This window comes from Mustela erminea, chromosome 1 (genome assembly GCF_009829155.1).
Source record: "Mustela erminea isolate mMusErm1 chromosome 1, mMusErm1.Pri, whole genome shotgun sequence".
Classification (NCBI taxonomy): domain Eukaryota; kingdom Metazoa; phylum Chordata; class Mammalia; order Carnivora; family Mustelidae; genus Mustela; species Mustela erminea.
Window position 1 is genome coordinate 61,961,749 of NC_045614.1, and position 19,879 is coordinate 61,981,627.

The 19,879-nt window shown below is 43.7% G+C and overlaps 1 pseudogene; it reads left to right on the forward strand.

Annotated features, from left to right (window-relative positions):
• Positions 1–9,844: 9,844 nt before the first annotated feature.
• LOC116589202 lies at positions 9,845–10,764 on the forward strand (annotated as a pseudogene).
• The last annotated feature ends 9,115 nt before the right edge of the window (positions 10,765–19,879 follow it).

Here is a 19,879-nt window from a genome sequence, read left to right on the forward strand (position 1 = left end):
AACTCTTTTAAAACAAAAAGGGGGAATAGGGGACACGTTCCGGTCCCCTAAAGACAAACTAAATACAATTCTATTTATTTTAAATTTTTTGACGCTCGATAAAAACGGTCAAGCAGCAGCTGAAAGACATTCAGCCCGTATGGATTCTTCCCCCAAGCCCTTAGTTCTTTGGAAGGATATCCTTACAGGACAATGGAAAGGCCCAGATCCTGTATTAATCTGGAGCAGAGGCTCCGTTTGTGTTTTCCCACAGGACAAAGAAGTGCCGATTTGGATTCCAGAGAGATTGGTCCGGAAGGCCCCTGAGAACGAGGATGAGGACAGAGGAAGCCGTGATCCTCCTACTGTCGTGGGGGACTCTGATATTCCTAATTCCCCCGACGGCGACACGTGAATTATGGGCTATTCTGAAGGCTTGGCCCTATCCTTTACCTTTAACTAATTCTTCCTTTATCTTCCCCCCATTCTTCACTAGCTGATATACTGAGTGTTGGTTCTATTGTTCCTTTCTCTGCGCTTTGTGTTACCCCTGTAAAATTCTCTCAATTTAATAAGGCCAGCAATACCTCCCAACAGCTCTCTTAGTATTTGCAGGGTACTTGGTCTGACAATTTTCAAAATTTCACATGAATCCTTCTGGCTGAGATAACTCGAGTAAATAGTATGCGTGTGCAACCAGCTTCCCTTCCAGAGCTATTTCCAACATTCAGCAATATGTTCCAGTTCACCAAACAATGGGCTGGTACAATTGGTCATCTTGTCCTCCTCCTTATTGGCATTCTGCTTCTATTCAGAAACGTTCACCAATGGAGAACACAGCAGCGAGAGCAGAGGCGAGCTATAGCACAAGCCCCTATGTCAATAGAGGCTGGGACATCTCCCCAGATATGGCTAAGCATGCTAGATCGGTAGTCAAAGACGGGTAAGATCAGTAGAGAAACATACCAACCTAAGACAGGACAGAGATCATCGATATCTTGTGTCTGATGACGGGTAAGGATGTTTTCTGCTACTGACGACCTAAGACAGGCACGATCTCTGCCATAAAACAAAAAAGGGGGAGATGTCGGGGACTGCCTCCAGCCGGGAAAGTCCCCGCCATTACAAGAAGGTGCTTGGCTCACTGCTAGCAAAATACGCTGCAAGTATACAATGAACTTTCTGGTGAAGCCCGCCTAAAGGAGGACATAGTTATTGGCTGTATCAAATTTAATCAGCATAGTAACAGGACTCTCATTGGCTCTCCCCATTGCTTGGCCCCTTATTGGTCACCTGCTGTATATAAGCTAAGGAAGTTGATTAAATAAACGGAAATGAAGCATTAACACCATACCAGGCTCATTGTCGTCCTTGCGGACCGAGGGCGACAGCAGTCCAGTGGCCAAATCAGACAGATTGAGGTTGATAGCCATGGGGCACATGTGCAAGCAGAAGCAGGTGCTAACAAAAAGGAGGAGCCAGAGAGAAGCAGTGATGAGTAAGTCCCGTGGCCCATGAAAGATGACAAACTACTTGGCTCTTGAAAGATGTAGAGTATCCTCAGTTCCTGACTTCCTGTGCTAGTGTCAACATGAGTCATGAACTGTCCCCACATTCTTGAGTTGAGCCCTTATGCAAACCACAGCCAAAGGAATTGTGATTAAAGCAGAAGAAAGGACAAACTCTTCAACAATACACTTGATTGCTATACTTGAAAGAGATTGAGAGACATTCCTGCCTCTGTACTGTAAAGAAAAAAAAAATCTCGATGGATTAAATAGAATCATAGAGGAGAACATAGGCAGTAACCTCTATGATATCAGCCACAGCAACTTCTTTCAAGATATGTCTCCAAAGGCAAAGGAAAGAAAAGCAAAAATGAATTTTGGGAATTTCATCAAGATCAAAAGCTTCTGCACAGCAAAGGAAACAGCCAACAAAACAAAGAGGCTTCCCCCAGAATAGGAGAAGATATTTGCAAATGACAGTACATACAAAAGGCTGATATCCAGAATCTATAAAGAACTTCTCAAACTCCTACACACACAAAACAGATAATCATGTCAAAACATGGGCAGAAGACATGAACAGACAATTCTCCAATGAAGACATATAAATGGCTATCAGACACATGAAAAAATGTTCATCATCACTAGCCATCAGGGAGATTCAAACCAAAACCGCATTGAGATACCACTTTACACCAGTTAGAATGGCCAAAATTAACAAGACAGGAAATGTGTGTTGGAGAGGATGTGGAGAAAGGGGAACCCTCTTACACTGTTGGTGGGAATGCAAGTTGGTGTAGCCACTTTGGAGAACAGTGTGGCGATTCCTTAAGAAATTAAAAATAGAGCTTCCCTATTACCCTGCAATTGCACTACTGGATACCCCCAAAGATACAGATGTAGCGAAAAGAAGGGCCATCTGTACCCCAATGTTCATAGCAACAATGGCCACAGTTGCCAAACTGTGGAAAGATGCCCTTCAACGAATGAATGGATAAGGAGGATGTGGTCCATATACACTATGTAGTATTATGCCTCCATCAGAAAGAATGAATCCCAACTTTTGTATCAACACGGATGGGACTGGAAGAGATTATACTGAGTGAAATAAGACAAGCAGAGACAGTCAATTATCATATGGTTTCACTTATTTGTGGAGCATAGGAAATAACACAGAGGACATGGGGAGATGGAGAGGAGAAAGGAATTGAGGGAAATTGGAGGGGGAGATGAACCATGAGAGACTATGGACTCTGAAAAACAATATGAGGGTTTTGAAGGGGCAAGGGGTGGGAAGTTGGGTGAGCCTGGTGGTGGGTACTATGGAGGGCATGTATTACATGGAGCACTAGGTGTGGTGCATAAACAATGAATTCTGGTACACTGAATAGAAATTTAAAAAATAATAAATTATTTAAAAAAGAGTTCAAAAAAGGGGCGCCTGGGTGGCTCAGTGGGTTGAAGCCTCTGCCTTCAGCTCGGGTCATGATCCCAGGGTCCTGGGATAGAGCCCCGCATCGGGCTCTCTGCTCAGCAGCAAGCCTGCTTCCTCCTCTCTCCCTGTCTGCCTCTCTGCCTACTTGTGATCTCTGTCAAATAAATAAATAAAAACTTTTTTTAAAAAAAGAGTTCAAAAAAAAGTAATGTTTAAAAAGTGAATTTTAAAAATCCATGTTCCCATACAAGACCCATCTTTATGTTGCCTACAAGAGACTCATTTTAGACCTAAAGACACCTGCAGATTGAAAGTAAAGGGACAGAGAAACATTTATCATGCAAATGGAAGTCAAAACAAAGCCGTAATAGCCATTCTTATATCAGACGAACTAGATTTTGAACCAAAGACTATAAAAAGAGATGAAGAATGATAGTATATCATAATTAAGGGGTCTATCCAACAAGAAGATCTAACAAGTGTAAATATTTATGCCCCCAACATGGGAGCACCCAAATATATAAAAAAATTGAAACAAACAGAAAGTTTGTTTGAGTTCATCGATAATAATACAAAAACAGTAGGGGACTTTAATATTACACTTACATCAAAGGACAGATCATCTAAACAGAAAATCAACAAGGAAACAAAGGCTTTGACACACTGATCCAGACAGACTTAAACAAATATATTCAGAACTTTCTGTCCTAAAGCAGCAGAATACACAATCTTTTCAAGTGCACATGGGACACTCTCCGGAATACTGGGTCGTAAATTGGGCCTCAACAAATACAAAAAGATTGAGATTATACGTGCATATTTTCTGACCACAACACTATGAAACTTGAAGTCAACCATACATAAGAAAAAGTCTAGAAAGACCACAAGTACATGGAAATTAAACAATATGCTACTAAACAATGAATGGGTCAACCAGGATCAAAGAAGAAATTAAAAAAAGAATACATGGAAACAAATGAAAATGAAAACCCCACAGTCCAAAACCTTTGGGATGCAGCAAAAGCAGACCTAAGAAGCTGTATTTAGTAATAAAAGCCGGGGCGCCTGGGTGGCTCAGGGGGTTGAAGCCTCCTGCCTTCGGCTCAGGTCATGATCCCAGGGTCCTGGGATGGAGCCCCTCATTGGGCTCTCTGCTGCACGGGGAGCCTGCTTCCCTTCCTCTCTCTCTGCCTACCTCTCTGCCTGCCTGTGATCTCTGTCAAATAAATAAATAAAATCTTTTTTAAAAATAAAAATAAAAATAAAATAAAAGCCTACCTCAAGTAGCAAGAAAAATCTCAAATGAACAACCAGTCTTAACACCTGAAGGAGCTAGAAAAAGAACAAAGCCTAAAGCCAGCAGAAGGAAGGAAATAATAAAGATTAGTGCAGAAATTTCTGATAGCAAAACTAAATACAATAGAACAGATCAATGAAACCAGGAGCTGCTTCTCTGAAAAAAATAATAAAATTGATAAACCCTTAGCCAGACTTATCAAAAAGAAAACAGAAAGGACCTAAATAAATCAAATCATGAAGGAGAGAAAAAAAATAACAACGAACACAATGGTAATTAATTCAGACAAGAATCATCAACGGATGCTAAGTCAAATGCATGGAGGTTTAGTGAGATGAGGCTATTGGCATAGTTTGAGAGTATCTTTTCACAATATACTTATCAATTACAAAGAGAAAAACTCGAGGAAACATAGCAGATATCAAATTCACCAAGCAATCAAGATTAATGTCACCAGCAGTCAAACAATCAATATCAGGAGTTTCCTGATGTGATGAAATGGGAAGAGGACATCATCACTTCTATATAATGCTCCCAAGAAGGCGTATCTGAGTCTGGTCCTGAGGAAACTAAACCAATCTACATTCTGCAGAATGAAAGGTCTGTACTCTTTAATAAGGTTGTAAGGACAGAGAGAGACTAAAGAACTGTTCTAGATGGAAGGAGACAAAAGACATGTGATAATTAAGTGAAAAACATGAACCAAACAGGAAAGAGACATTGTTGAATAATGGGTGAAATCTGAATGATCCTTGGATAGGATATCAGCATTATACCAATGCTGACTTCTGATGTCCTGGTTTGGAGGGTCATATGTCCTTGCTTTGAGAAGAGGCACACCGGAGATCCTGGGAGTTTAGGGTATTGTGTTACAAAGATATATATTTATACAACTTTTATATTTTGGATTTGAAATACTATAGGAGCCAACTACATGTATATGACATTTATTTATCATTAGTATACCTAAGATAGATTATGTAATTTTTTCAGTCCCACTATTATATTTTTTCAATTTAGCAAGTATTTCTAATTTTCTAGAATTCTTACTTGCAACTTTTCCCATAACCGTCTTTTCTTGTTTTACAGAATATGCCAATTGCACATGCCACAAGCACATGCCTCCATATCAGCCAGATCAAAATGGAACTCTCCATCTTCGCTTTCAAGCCCGTGGATCTCCCTGTCTCAGAGGTCACTGAAAGCAAGTTTCCTCTCTGAGTGGAATGGGGAGCCACTGAAGGTTCTGAACACAGAAGTGACATGATAAAATTTTCTTTTCAAAAGAATCAGCCTATCTCCATTGAGAATAGATGTAGGGAGGCCATGGTAAAAGCAGGATTAAAAATTTTTCTGGTTTGCCCTGGGCTGAGGGGGTTTCCCAAAACTGAACCTGCAATGAGAAAATCAGGAAAGTAACAGCCAAACTGGAAAGAAGTAGTTATTCTAATTAGGATATTATTCCAGAAGGTCCAGATGTGAAATGATTGTAGTATGGCCCAGGTGGGGGTGATTATTACATGTCATATTCTGGACATAAAATGGGTATGTTATATAATATATAATGTATGAGATGTGTCATGAGAGGAAAAGAGAGGATTCTCCTGTTCTTAGGTAGAGTACTAGGAAAGCTGATCCCTGTTTTCAGCAACAGGAAGGAAGACTTCAGGGGGAGCTATTTGGGAAGAAGGATGATGAGATGGGGAGCTCAATGTTGGACTTTTTGAGCATGAGGTATCTATTTGACATCCAAAAGGAGATATTAAATATGCAGTTAAATGGATAAGTCGAGATCAGAGGAGACGGCGCCTGGATGGCTCAGTGGGTTAATGCCTCTGCCTTCGGCTCAGGTCATGATCCCAGGGTCCTGGGATCGAGCCCCACATTGGGCTCTCTGCTCTGCAGGGAGCCTGCTTTCTCCTCTCTCTCTGCCTGCCTCTCTGCCTACTTGTGATCTCTGTCTGTCAAATAAATAAATAAAATCTTAAAAAAAAAAAAAGAGAGATCAGAGGAGAAAAGTTAAGGCTGTAGATACTGATATAGATGATTGTCAGAAAGAAGTTCACAAAAAGTGTAGGTAAGACTCCAGTATTAAGAGGGTAGACATAGAAAGGTGAATGAGCTATGGAGAGTGAGGAGGAACTGCCAGTGAAGTTGGAGGTCAACCAGGAGAATGTGAGTGCTTGAAGCCAAGTGGTTACAGTGTTCGAAGAAGGAGTGATTGCCTGCCTTCAATGTAAGATGGGACCTGAGAATTGAACATTAGATGTATATAAATGGAGATCATTGTTGATCTTGACCAGATTTATTTTGGCAGAGTGGTGAGGGCAAAATCTTTGATTAAGACAGAATGGAAGATGAAAACTCAAAAGCAACTAGATTAGACGAGTTTTTCAAGTTCCCCAGCAACAAGGGGAGGAGAGAAAGCAGTACCTGGAAAGGGAAGCAGAGGATTATTTGTTGTGTTTTAAGGTGTGGAAATGCCTGTTTGCATACTGATGGGAATGATACAGTAGAGGGGTAATGACACAGGATAGAGGGGAGGCAGTGGTGAAGCTGTATCCCTAGGATGGAGGGAAGGAATGGGATCTAAGGGCATAGGGGAAGGAGCTGGGCTGATTTAAGACCAGAGATTATGCCTTCATAATAAGAGGAAGATAGAGGATCAGGTAGTTGGGTAGATCTGATGTTGGGAGCTCATGGGAATTCTCTTCTGACTCTTCTAATTCTCAGGGAAATCAAGGTAGTTATCTGCAGATGAGGATGGAAGAGATAAAGATATAAAGTCATTGTCGAGGGGAGGAAGGGAGTGAGTAGAATAAGGAAAAGAAGGACAGTTACTGAATAGCATGCTGGGCCCCTTGAGGTTTTTGGTAGTCACGAAGTTAGAGACCAGTCAGCACTTTGAAACTTTCAGTTCCCTGAATTATATCTGTTTCTTTCTGTTTGTTCTTCTTGGTCCTTCATCAGTTTTGGTGTTGATTTTGCAGAGATGTCTGGTGGTTAGTCATTGCCTATTCATGGTTGAAATGAAGGGCTAGGTTAATTCAGGTGGTTGGAGATACACTCTTCAGTTGGAAAGACCCTCCAAGGGCTGCACAGACTAAATGAAAGAAGACCCACAGCTGGACACACGGTCAGGTCTCAGAACTAGGCATCCAAACGCAATCTAAAATCTTCTGGTATGAAACTATATATTGTAACAGCAGTAAATGTCACCTGCAAAGAAAGGAGTATCAGACTGTCATCAGTAACCCTGAAGGCTAGAAGCCAAACACCAACCCTGCAAAATTCTAGAATTCTAGAGCCAGTTCAATGACCAATATAACTTGAAAGTAGCATAAACACACCTTTCGAAGTATTGGGGTGTATCCCAACAAAATAAGGGAATAAACAAAGGAAAAAGGGGGCAAGAAATAATTAATCCATCTCAGGAGAATGATGAAGGCAAATTATAGGAGAAAGTTTTACTTTTAATTACTGCTGATTGCATACCTTTCTGTTTAGGTTGTACATTTATCACTCTTTCAACCGTTAAAAAACAAAAGAAATAATAGGCTCAAGGTGGAGTCATTTGCCCCCAGGATACCAAACCAAGAGTTAATTGTAGTTTCAACCTCTCCCAGGAGTGGAATTTTAGACCAATCTGTCTGGCATTTCCTGGTCAGCATTAGTAAGTTCATCTGCCTGATAAGACCCCAGCCTTTCCCCCCGGGGAAGGTAACATGCCTGAAATAATCTTTTTTTTATCCTTTCACTAATAGCCTCCCTATTCTACCTTCCTTCCTATAGAAGCCTTCCATTTCATACAGCTTCTTGGAAGTCCTGTCTGTTTCTTAGGTGGGATGCTGCCCTGTTTGTGGATTGTTGAATGACGCCAATTAGGTCTCAGTGTAACTCAGCTCAATTTTTTTTTTTTTGCAGGGGAAAAAAGTGATTTAATACCCACCAATTCCCCCACCCACAAGTAATTACATTCTGGGCTTCCACCTTTTCTTCCGATTCTGAATCCTTCTGTTTTTTTCCTCTTAATGAGAGAAAAGTTAAAGTAGACGTAAGGTCATCAAAAACCTTAAAAAAAAAAAAAAAGACCAAGGACTCAGTATTCATTTGCCTTACAATTTTTACTTCCATGAAACTGTCTATATTTGTGTGTCCTCCAACCCAGACACACATTCACCCCGTTTATGAAGTGAAGGACGTAAATGAGGGTCTATCGGCTGTTACAGTGAACAGATTTTGTGAGGTGCCTTCTGTTTTAATGTTTTTAAGTTTATCACATTTTGTTGACTTCTGACATTCCACTTTCCTAGATTATAGGAGAGGTCTGTGTATGTAGTTTGTTTTAAAAATGTGCCAATGGCAGGGCATCTGGGTGGCTCAGTCAGTTAAGCTTCTGCGTCTTGATTTCACCTCAGGTCATGATCTCGGGATCATGGGAATCAAGCCCCGTGTTGGGCTCCAAGTTCATCAGGGAGTCTTCTTGAGATTCTCTCTCTCTCCTTTCCCTCTCCCTCTGCTCCTCCCTTCCCCAACTCTCTCTAAAATGAATAAATAAATATTTTTGAAAAATGTGCCCATGCCTGTACATTAACAAGATTTTTTAAAATAAAGCATTTAATTTATTGGTCTTTTTGGGATATTTGATATATCACCAGTGTATCAAAATGACCATTAATTGCTTCAACAACATTTTGACACTGCTGAGGAATCAGCTGTTGAGAAATGTGCAGGTTCCTTTTGTATATCTACACAAGCTTTATTCAGTCAACATTTTCATCATTCACAATGTTTATCTTAGGAGTAGTGGTAATTGGTTTTGTTTTGCCTGGAGTCTTTTTTTTTTTAAAGATTTTATTTATTTATTTGACAGAGAGAGATCACAAGTAGGCAGAGAGGCAGGCAAAGAGAGAGAGGAGGAAGCAGGTTCCCTGCCGAGCAGAGAGCCTGATGCGGGGCTTGATCCCAGGACCCTGAGATCATGACCTGAGCCGAAGGCAGAGGCTTAACCCACTGAGCCACCCAGGCGCCCCTGCCTTGAGTCTAAAGCTTTTTTGGCTGGCTTTATGAAATGCATTTCTGGATTTCTGCCCTCTTAGTGTGTCGTCGGTTATTGTCTTTGATACCCTCATGCAGCTACTTGAACTCTGGGTGACATCAAAGTTTTGTCCTTCAACAGATTTGATACAGTGACTAGATCTGAAGTGGTCTTCCAGGGGCATTTTGGGCTCAGTGAGAAACACAGGCATGGTACCCTCAAGACCTTCAAGTTCACACTCTTTCTTGCCATTTCTGAGGGTCATAGGTAAGTTCCTCTCAGTTCTGAGGTCTGCCCTCTATACCAAGCTCCCAGTCCAATTGGCTTTCCTTTCAGGGTAGGTCAGATTGAGCTGGCAGAGGATTCTTCCTAGAACCAAGTGAGGTGCCAGACAGTTCTGCCTGGAACCTAGCCCTAAGCGCTTTGAATCTCAGTTCCCAGTTTCTGAGTGGAAAATTCCAACTGTTGCCGTGCTAAAACTGGGTCTAGTTTAAGACCTGGACTGGTGTTCAGCAGGAGGCCTCAGGCGAATAAAATTTGTTTGAATAGGTTTCTTCCTATCTGAAGAGTGCCTATCTGAGCCATGTGCACTGGCTTGCATGCACAGGCTACTCTGGGTTCCCCAGGCTGAGGAAGTGGCGTGGCTGTGGCGGGCCTGTGGGGTCAGCAGAGGGAGGGCCAGAGGGCACAGCTGTCCTGTGCACGGAGCAGGCGTGAGGCAGCTAGGGGCTGGGATGCCCCATGTCTATGGAGAACCCCTACTTTGTGAAAGGAGAAGTACAGAAAGCAGTCAACACCATCCAGGGACTATTCCAGAGATGGACAGAGCTCCTCCAGGACCCCTCCACAGCAACGAGGGAAGAAATCCACTGGATCACTGATGAGCTGAGGAACAACCTTTGGAGCATAGAATGGGATCTAGAGGACCTTGATGAGATCATAGCAGAGTTTAAGCAAATGCTAGAAAATTCAAACTCGATGCGACTGAATGAAGTATAAGATAAACCTTCGTGCCAGGTACTTGGCAGATTGTCAGGGGCATGAAGGATCAGATGTCAGCTTCATCTGTGCAGGCATTAGCTGAACCAAAGACTAGACAGGTACGGCCAGCGGATAGTGGTGGCCAGAACTGGACTGCCGGAATACAGAGAAATATACAGACACCTCGACCTCGGGCTCTAGTTGGCCAACTCCCATTCCATGATGGAGCAGTGGGTGATCTGGAACAGAAGGTTGAGCAGTAGGAGCTGGTCTCTGGCAGCATCGGGTGCTGAAGCACAAGTCCCAGCCCACCAGAGGGGAACTGGAGGAACAGGCAGTATACAGATTCTTCCCAGCAGATTTTTCAAGTGTGGTGAGGAATGGGAACATAAGGCAGACACGGCTCTGTTACCTCGCTGGAGATTCGGTCCCAAGGAGGATAGGACACGAACTGACTTCGCTTTATCATCCCATGAGTCTCCTGATCCATCAAACAGAACTTCTTGCTCTGCATCTTAAACCTTAATTTAATGACAAAATGTTTATAAATTGAGCTTCGATTAATAAAAAAATAATCTTCCCTCTCAAAAATAAAACAAAGCAAACAAGAAAACAACAACAAAAGAGCAACAATCCTGGAAGTTGCAGATATCTGGCAAAATGGCAAAAGTTTACTGAAAGTCATGTAGTATTACAAGGGCCATTATGGGCAACATTCCAATTAAACAAGATTGCTCATTTAAGAAATGCATTTGAGAAATGCTCAAGGGATTCCAAGTTGAATAAACAAAATGGGATACCTGCTTTAATTGGTATGCAGAAACTTCCAAAAGTCCTCAAGATTCCAAAATAGCTTCACTAAGAGACTCATTACAAACGGATAATGAAAAATTAAAGACTCAAGAGGTACCTAAAACACAAGGCAATAGGACTGCTGTGATTCCTACTACTTCCCTGCAGTCTCTTCACCTGCGTGCTCACATTTACCAAATTCTGTTTGAACTGCCTTTCCTCCCTAAAGAGACTATTAGACAGTTACCTTTTAATATTGATGATTAATTGATTGATTGATTGTTATTTAGAGAGAGTGAGAGAGTATGTTGAATGTGCACAGAGAGGGAGGGGCACAGGGAGACAGAGAGAGAAGCTCAGACTCCCCACTGAGCAAGGAGTCCCATGTGGTGCTCAATCTCACAACCCTGAGGTCATGACCTGAGCTGAAATCTAGAGTTGGCACTTAACCGACTGAGCCACCCAGGTGCCCCTAGACAGTTACTGTAAGGACCTCTTTAACTGTCCCTGCTCCCCTTCTCCCGGGGGACTTAAAAACAAGTCCTGGAAACCAGCTCCAGATGGGGAGGCCAAGAAAAACAAGGCTGTACCCACCTCGAGTCTAGCCCTGACATAAGTACAGTCATCCTGGCAAAGCAAAAGCTGGCACCTTGCACTGTAAGAGTGGGTTAGCATCAGAATGGCCATCCTGAAGGCCAGGAAGCCATTTTACTGAGCGTCCCTAACCGGCCCACAAGGTGCATGTAATTTGAGATAAGAGAAAGTAGCTAAAACCTGAAAAAAACAACTTAATCATATACCACCAGGACTGGCGCCACCCGGACCAAATGTTAAAGAAAAACAGTTAACTTGCAGAGATCACTATCCGGCAAGAGAGGAGTCTCCCTTGGTTTGCAAATGTCATGGTGATTTACAACAAAAAGGTCATCTTTTCAGTGGCCCAATTTCCAGAGACAAATGGTTCAGTACCTCGAGGCCTAAGATCGCCCTCCCCACTATAAAACTGAGGGAGGCTGAGGCACTGCTCAGCGGGGAGCCTGCTTCCCTTCCTCTCTCTCTCTCTCTGCCTGCCTCTCTGCCTGCTTGTGAACTCTCTGTCAAATAAATAAATAAATAAATCTTTAAAAAAAAAAAAATTTCTTCTAAACCTTAATCTCACTTAACCACCAGGATGGCGCCAGGGTGGTGCAGGGGTGGCAAAAGGTTAAACAAAGTTAAACTGTCAAAGTGGGGTGCAAGATATGTATGTAGCTATGGAAAAGTGCCTTGAAAATGCTATATAAACCCTTGGCTTTGAGTGCTTGGGGTCCTTGTTGAAACCCACTGCGCCGGGCGGATACTTGGACCCCAGCTAGCTGGAAATAAACCTCGCTGTGTGACTTGCATTATCGAGAGTGTTCTCTGTCTAATTGAGGGGTGGTCGTCTCCGTACCCTAACATTGCCTTTTTAAAATAAAACTACCCACTGACAAACGACACTGAGGTACCCTCAGCCCTCGGTCAAAGACTGAATGATAGGGTCAAAGTTACGGAATTTCCTACACCTACAGAGGAAAACTCGAAAGTTTTTTGAAGACCGTGGAGCCATTATCTGGGCCAGTGACCCTGGGCTGCCAGATCTTTAGCACCTTGTACACTTTTGGCAGGTCCTGGGGAAGCCCAGATGGATGCAGGAAGCAAGATGGCAAAACCCCAAGAGCGATGAACTAGAGATCCTCGACCAGAAAGGACTGGCAGAATAGCAACTGAACATTTTATAAGCCATTCCTAGAGTCTTTCCTGCTCACGCTGATTGGTGTATGATACAAACATGCAGACAAAATAAAGATAAATCTGTGGCAGGTTTTCAAGCTCATTTGAAAGGCATTTCTCTATGGCTTGTTGGGTTCCATACAATAAATGAGTTCACCCAGCCTGCTTCAGCTGCCCTTTTTGTAAATGGATCATCTCCTAAAATCAGTGGTTGAATATAAGATAAGAGGCCGTTGCCTGACTGAATTCGTGACCACAGATGAGCATTTTGAAAGGACCCTGAAAAAGATCACAAACAAAAATCCGCCAAACTAATAGCTTCATGGCTACAAGAGCTTCAAGGGCAGAAACTCAATACCTCTCCCATTGCATCCCACTAGAGGTCCATCATTAGAAAATCAATGGTCCAGAGAGTAATGCCTCAGGTATAAGGCACCTGGACACTGGAAAAGAGATTGTCCTCAAAGTTCCTATGTAAATTCTCAAACTTCCTCATGTCTACCTTCAAAGGAGGGATCCCATAGGAGCCTCACCCATAGCTGATGAGCTCTAAACTGTTACCACTAGTAAACTATTGCCAATAATTCTCCTGAACAGCCAAGGGGAAACTAAAATAAAAATTAATGAGATACCTTATCAAATTCTAGTTGAACTATGCTTTCTACTTTAAACACCACACTCATAAAACAACAAATCCCTCAGAGTACAAAGAAAGCTTCTGTGATGGGGTCATCTAAAAAAGTTCAGAAAGAATTCATCACAATCGGTACAAACGGCTCTGGGACCTTTTACTGAAAAACACTTCTTACTATGTGATTCAGCCTATCCCCAGGCAGAAATCTTCGTCTAAATTAAAAGGGCAGGGGCGCCTGGGTAGCTCAGTGGGTTAAAGCCTCTGCCTTCAGCTCAGGTCATGATCCCAGGGTCCTAGGATCAAGCCCCCATCGGGCTCTCTGCTCAACTAGGAGCCTGCTTCCCCCTGTCTCTCTGCCTGCCTCTCTGCCTGCTTGTGATCTCTGTCAAATAAATAAATAAAAATCTTTTTAAAAATAATTAATTAATTAAAAGGGCATATGTTGGGGTGCCTGGGTGGCTCAGTCAGTTAAGCATCCAACTCCTGATTTCGGCTCAGGTCATGATCTCAGGTATACGGGACTGAGTCCCACACTGGGTTCCTTGCTCAGCAGGCAGTCTGCTGGAGATTCTCTCTTTCCCTCTCCATTTGCCCCTCTGCCCACCACGGGCTCACACATGTTCTCTCTCTCTTTCTCTCTCTCAAATGAATAAATAGATAAATCTTTTAAAAAATGAAAAATGAAAGGGCTAATGGGTTTTTACCTCCAATGGAGACCTCACCTTAGAATTCCTGACCAAGTCGAACCTGATCTTTTATGTTCCTTACAGTCCGTCCTTGACACAGAAGAGGAAGAATTCCCCCCAAAAGTTCCCTAATTTAATTGAGGTGCCTGAAAATCCGTGGCCTAATTTGTTTAAAGATTTATTTATTTCGGAATGAGAGAGACAGCACAAGGTGGGGGGTAGAGGGAGAGAGAGAATCTCAAGCAGACTCCATGCTCAGCGTGAGCCAGACACAGGGCTTGATCCCATGATCCTCAGATCACAACCTGAGCTGAAGCCAACAGTGAGACGCTTAACCGACTGTGCCACCCAGGCACCCCTGTGGCCTACTTCTAATACTGACATTGGAAGAATAAAAAGTGCAGAACCTATGAAGATTCAGATAGATATAACTAAAACTCCCCCTAAATTACTTCCATGTCTATTCCAACCTGAGGCCACCCAAAGCCTCACATCAAGAGTAAAAGGCCTCGTCAATGACAACCCACGGGCTTGTCATTCCCTGTGCCTGTCCCTGCAACACGCCCGATCTCACCAGTTCAGAGATCCGATGCACAGGGATGGCTGCGTGTCCAGGACTTCAGATAATTAACAAGACATTTATTCCCCATTTCTTAGTTGTTCTGCACCCAAACACCCTTTTGTCAGAAATTCCACTGTTACGGGATTTCTTTTCCTTTAGGGACGCAGTTCTTGGTTCTGCCACTTCAAGGAACGAAGAGGTAGACCAGATGAAGAGCCGTAGCAGCAAAGCGAAGTTTATTGAGCCATAGTGCAAGGTTGCAAAGAGAGAGGGGACCGGAGAGAGTTGCTGACTTGGCGTTTAGATCTAGGAGTTTTCATGGCCTTGTTGGCGGGCTGTTTTCATTTTGATTAACCCTCCAATCAGATGGTTGTCAATCACCTATCACGTGGGAAAGGGTGGAGGGCTCCTTGTAAAGTCCTTTTAAGGGTGGTTTTCTCTTAGCGCAGAGGACCCCCTTATCCCTGCCTGCCTTTCCTCCAACTATCCTTCATCACCATTTGTCTCAAAATGATGCACTGTGGTAAACCCCTGCCCAGCCTTCTTCAGCATCCCCGAGGAGGTGAAGAGCCTGTATCTATTTACCTTTACTTGGAGCAACCAACGATTTACCTGGACAGTTGTGCCTCAGGCGTTCTGCGAGGGCCCTTCTTATTACTCCCAAGTACTTTGTAGGGAAGGAAAAATTCTCCTGTCTACCCTTTAAGGTCTTCCAGCTGGACTAAGACTTAAATTTACATGAGACAGAGTAACAAGAGAAAAAAACCCCAAGGTTTTATTACACGTTCAGGGGGGCCCAACAATGACATTGAGGCCCAAAGATATGACCAAGGCAGGGAGTTTTCGATATGTTTTAGACAAAGAGGCAACAAATTTGTGAGGAATTGACAGGATAAAGAAAACAGGTGTTTGGCTGCTTTAATTAGCGGGGAATTCTAAGCAAAAGTTACACTGAGGTAATAGAAGAGGAAAAAAGTGATGAGATTTGTTTCTACAGTTTTCACAGCTTTGAAGGTCTTGTCTCTGATGATAAAGATGCCTTTGTACTTCTTAGTACAAAGAGGGTACTTTTTTTTTAAGATTTTATTTACTTATTTAACAGACAGAGATCACAAGTAGGCAGAAAGGCAGGCAGAGAGAGGAAAGGAAGCAGGTTCCCCACTAAGCAGAGAGCCCGATGCGGGACTCGATCCCAGGACCCTGGGATCATGACCCGAGCCGAAGGCAGAGGCTTTAAGCCACTGAGCCACCCAGGTGCCCCCAAAGAGGGTATTTTTTATGAGAGACTTGTTTCCTGCTTTGGAGGAAACAGAGGAGGGTCTGAGTGTTCTTGCCCTGGCTGTCTCTTAAGTAACTTTTATTTAAAATAATCAATATGCCAAAATAGCACATTTTAGGGTAGCATGCCCTTGACCCCTACGACTTCAAGACTTAAGCACTCCTGTTCTCTGGAGTACTTAAACCCACCCTTTTACAATGTTTAGTTAGCTTCTTGCTGTGTTCAGTCACCAACGAGACCCCATAAAAGATTCCATGTATTTGCTGTAATAGCTAAAAAGGACACAAAGTCTCTAAGGAAAAATTACAATTATTTCTAGGCATCGTTCATGAGCTAGGTCAGAGTCTAAACTGGTTATCTCCAAAAAGAATGCATAATCCAGGAATTTTCCAGACCCACAACTAAAACACAGCTTTGTAGATTCTTAGTCCTGGCTGGATATTATAGACTGTGGGTTTCTGATTTTTTCTATCAACTCTGTACTCTATAAACTTACTAAAATTTCCATCCCTGAATCCCTTCCTTGGGAAGATAAACACGAGCAGGGTTTTATTAAGACTAAAAATAAGTTCTGTAAGAACTGCTTGCTTTACAGCTACCTTTTACTTTATTTGGGCCTGAAAAGAATAATCAAGCCCTGGGAACACACACACAGGAACACAGTAATAGACAAAGTCCTTGAAGCCGTTGCTCGTGTGTATCATAGTTGCCCTAAGGCTAAAGCCCATCGCCTGGGTGGCTCAGTCTTTAAGCATCTGCCTTTGGCTCAGGTCATGATCCCAGGGCCCTGGGATCGAGTCCCACATGGGGCTCCCTGCTCGGTGGGAGTCGGCGTCTCCCTTGCCTGCTGCTTCCCCTGCTTATGTGCACACGCTCCCTCCCTCCCCCTCAAATAAATAAATAAATAAAAATCTTTTTAAAAAAGACAAAAAACCCTATTAGAGAATATGTGTCCCTCTTGGGATATACCTTTGTCAACTGGAAAGCAAAGAGCCATGGTGAGGTAAATGAATATTTATTCAGGATCAAAGAACTGCAGTTTGGGAAGCACAGATTCTGGCAATAATCAGAAAAGTGTCCCACCAGGGGGATGAAAGCAGGGGTTTGGATGAGAAATAAGACGTGGGCAAATACTTAGGTAAGAGAAAATGAAATTGTCTGTCAGACCAACAAGCTGAGCTGCTCTCTCCCTCTGAGGGACTATTCTGTTGGTGTTAGCACATGAAACCATCCCGGGCCTGCGTTAGTTAGCTCTTCTGTGTTCAGAAAGTCATGATCAGGATGACTGTTGTCCTGTTGACTTCTCAAACAATTGCTTGTGAAACAGTAGCTGCTTGGCCAGTCCAAAGATTCTGGCCCAGTTTAAACAAATGGGAAATGTGATCTCCCTGTAAGGGCTACCCTGGGTCTATTCTAAAATGATTCCAGTTGTGTCACTCTTTCACACCTTCCACAATCCCCAGTACCCAAGATGCCCATTCACAAGGCAAATCATGTGAGCCTTAACAAAACCTTGCAAACATCTTGGAATCACTGACCCTGTCACCCTCCATCCTCAGGCAACGTCGAAAGAATTAATGGGATCCTCCAACTTAAAATTTCGACACTTACCAAAACTACTGGACTCGCCTGGCCTTTGGCCTTGCTGATTATTTCAGGCAAGGTTACTTGTTACAGGAATCAATGCCCACAAGAGACCACCTGACTTCTGATACCAACTGCAAGTCCAGCAGTCTTCCCAAAACCCCGGTCAAGTTAGATAACTTGCTGGAAGAATCCGCTGAGAGCTTTTACAGTTATGGTTTATTATAGGGAAAGGATACAGGTAAAGTTACCTAAGAAAAGGGATGCATAGGGTGAGTCCAAACATGAAGCTTCTGGTTGTCCTCTCCTGTGGAGCCATAGACAAACGCATTTCTCCAACCAGCCACAGAATGTGACGGTGTGCAAAGAGTAATGCGAACTGGCAAGAAAGTCCCCCGAGTCTTTGGTGTCCAGAGTACTTCCTGAAGCTTGGGCACACACTGAGCAGGTTGCTGACCTTTAGTCCCCAGCCCCTCCCAGACATTTGCGAATACTGTGGTCTCCAGTTCCCCTGGAGGCCAGAACTGACAGCATGGTCCACAGCCCAATCCTGAGTCACATCCTTAGATGTCAGTAGCCAAAGCCCCCAGGCAAAGACAGACATTTCTACAGGCAGGACATTCTGGGGGCCTGGAGACACCTCCCAGGAGCTGAGACAAAGGAAAGACCTCTCTTTGGGTAAGGTTAATCCTTCACTACATACCTTCCTTACAGAGACCAGTAAGTGATTTCTCAGTGTGACCTTTTCCTGATTGATTGACTGATTGGTTGAATAAAGATTTTATCTATTTATCTGAGAGAGAGAGAGAGCACAAGCAAAGAGAGGAGCAGATGGAAACAGAGAAGCTGGGTCTTCACTGAGCAGGGAGCCCGACGTGGGGCTCAATCCCAGGACTCCAGGATCATGACCCAGACCAAAGGCAGATGCTTAAACAACTGAACCCCCCCCCCCCGTGCCCCTAAAACTTTTATAAAAACAAGCAGCCTCACAATTTGGCCTACAAATATAGTTTTGTCATCTATGACCTAGACCATTGTGTAGTTTATAGTAAATACTCAGCAAATATTGAGCAAACGAATAGAAAGAAGGCTAATATGACAGAGCCTGGTGACCCAGAGGGAGCCTGGTTAGCTCATGTTGGAGAGTGTTGGGCCTAGTGCATGTGATTTTGTTTTATGTCATTAGAAGGCTTTAAGCAGGATGGTGATAAAACCTGCTAGCTTTAGGGGCACCTGGGTGGCTCAGTGGGTTAAAGCCTCTGCCTTCTGCTCTGGTCATGGTCCCAGGGTCCTGGGATCGAGCCCCGCACTAGGCTTTTTGCTTAGCGGGGAGCCTGCTTTCTCCTCTCTCTCTGCCTGCCTCTCTGCCTACTTGTGATCTCTGTCTGTCAAATAAATAAATAAAATCTTAAAAAAAAAAACCAAAACGCTAGCTTTAATAAAAGTTCATGTGATAGACGGCATCCAGCCCTCCCCCTTCACCCCTGCTGGAACTCATCTCCGCACCAGCTGCTGAGAAGGTTGGTGGCTGAAAGCTTTCAGGTGAGACTCTCCCCAAGGATTGCCTAGGGCTGGGAAAAACTCCCTTGCCCATGGTTGTACCCCTTCCTGCAGCCAACCCACATGCACCTATGAAGGAACAGGAAATGCTGGCCCTCTTGCCCCATGTGTAGACAACATGGATGAGTACCCTGAGTACCCCAGCCGCACACCTGCTTACAGGATTGACAGCTGTGGCCCTCAGGGTGGGGGCCTTACAATTCCACTGTGCCCCACTCATCTCAGGAGTCCATCTCCTCCCATCCCTCGCCCACAGCTCTCGGTCTCCAGAGTACTCCCCAGAATGCTTCCTGCGTGTGAATCTGCACTCAGAGTCTGAGTCCTGGGGAACGTGACCTGCAACAAGCACGTGCTGAGAAAGCAAACGTGAAATGGGACTTTGGAGCTGATTATCTTGCTGCTGTAAGTACGAACCACCTATAAGCCACAGAAGCGCAGTTGTCTGAACCATCCCTGGGGCTGAACTGGGATGGTGCAGGGAGGGAGGGGAAGCCCTGATGGGTGCCACAGATCAGGCCTTTAGAGGTATGGAAGTAGTAACTTTAGTAACTGTAAGGACAACAGAAATGGATGCGGCAGCAATGGCTTCTAAGGTACACCAATGGGGAAAACCAGAGGCCCTTCTTGGCAGTAAAGACTCTCATCTCCTGCATCCAGAGGGCAGAAAAGCCTGCAGGGCAGGACATGCTGAGACCAGTAAGCAGGTGATGGCAGCAACTCAGGCAACGGTTGGAACTGGCTTGGCCCAAGATGCCAGCAGCGAACTGGGGAGAAGTGGTCAGATTCTGGCTA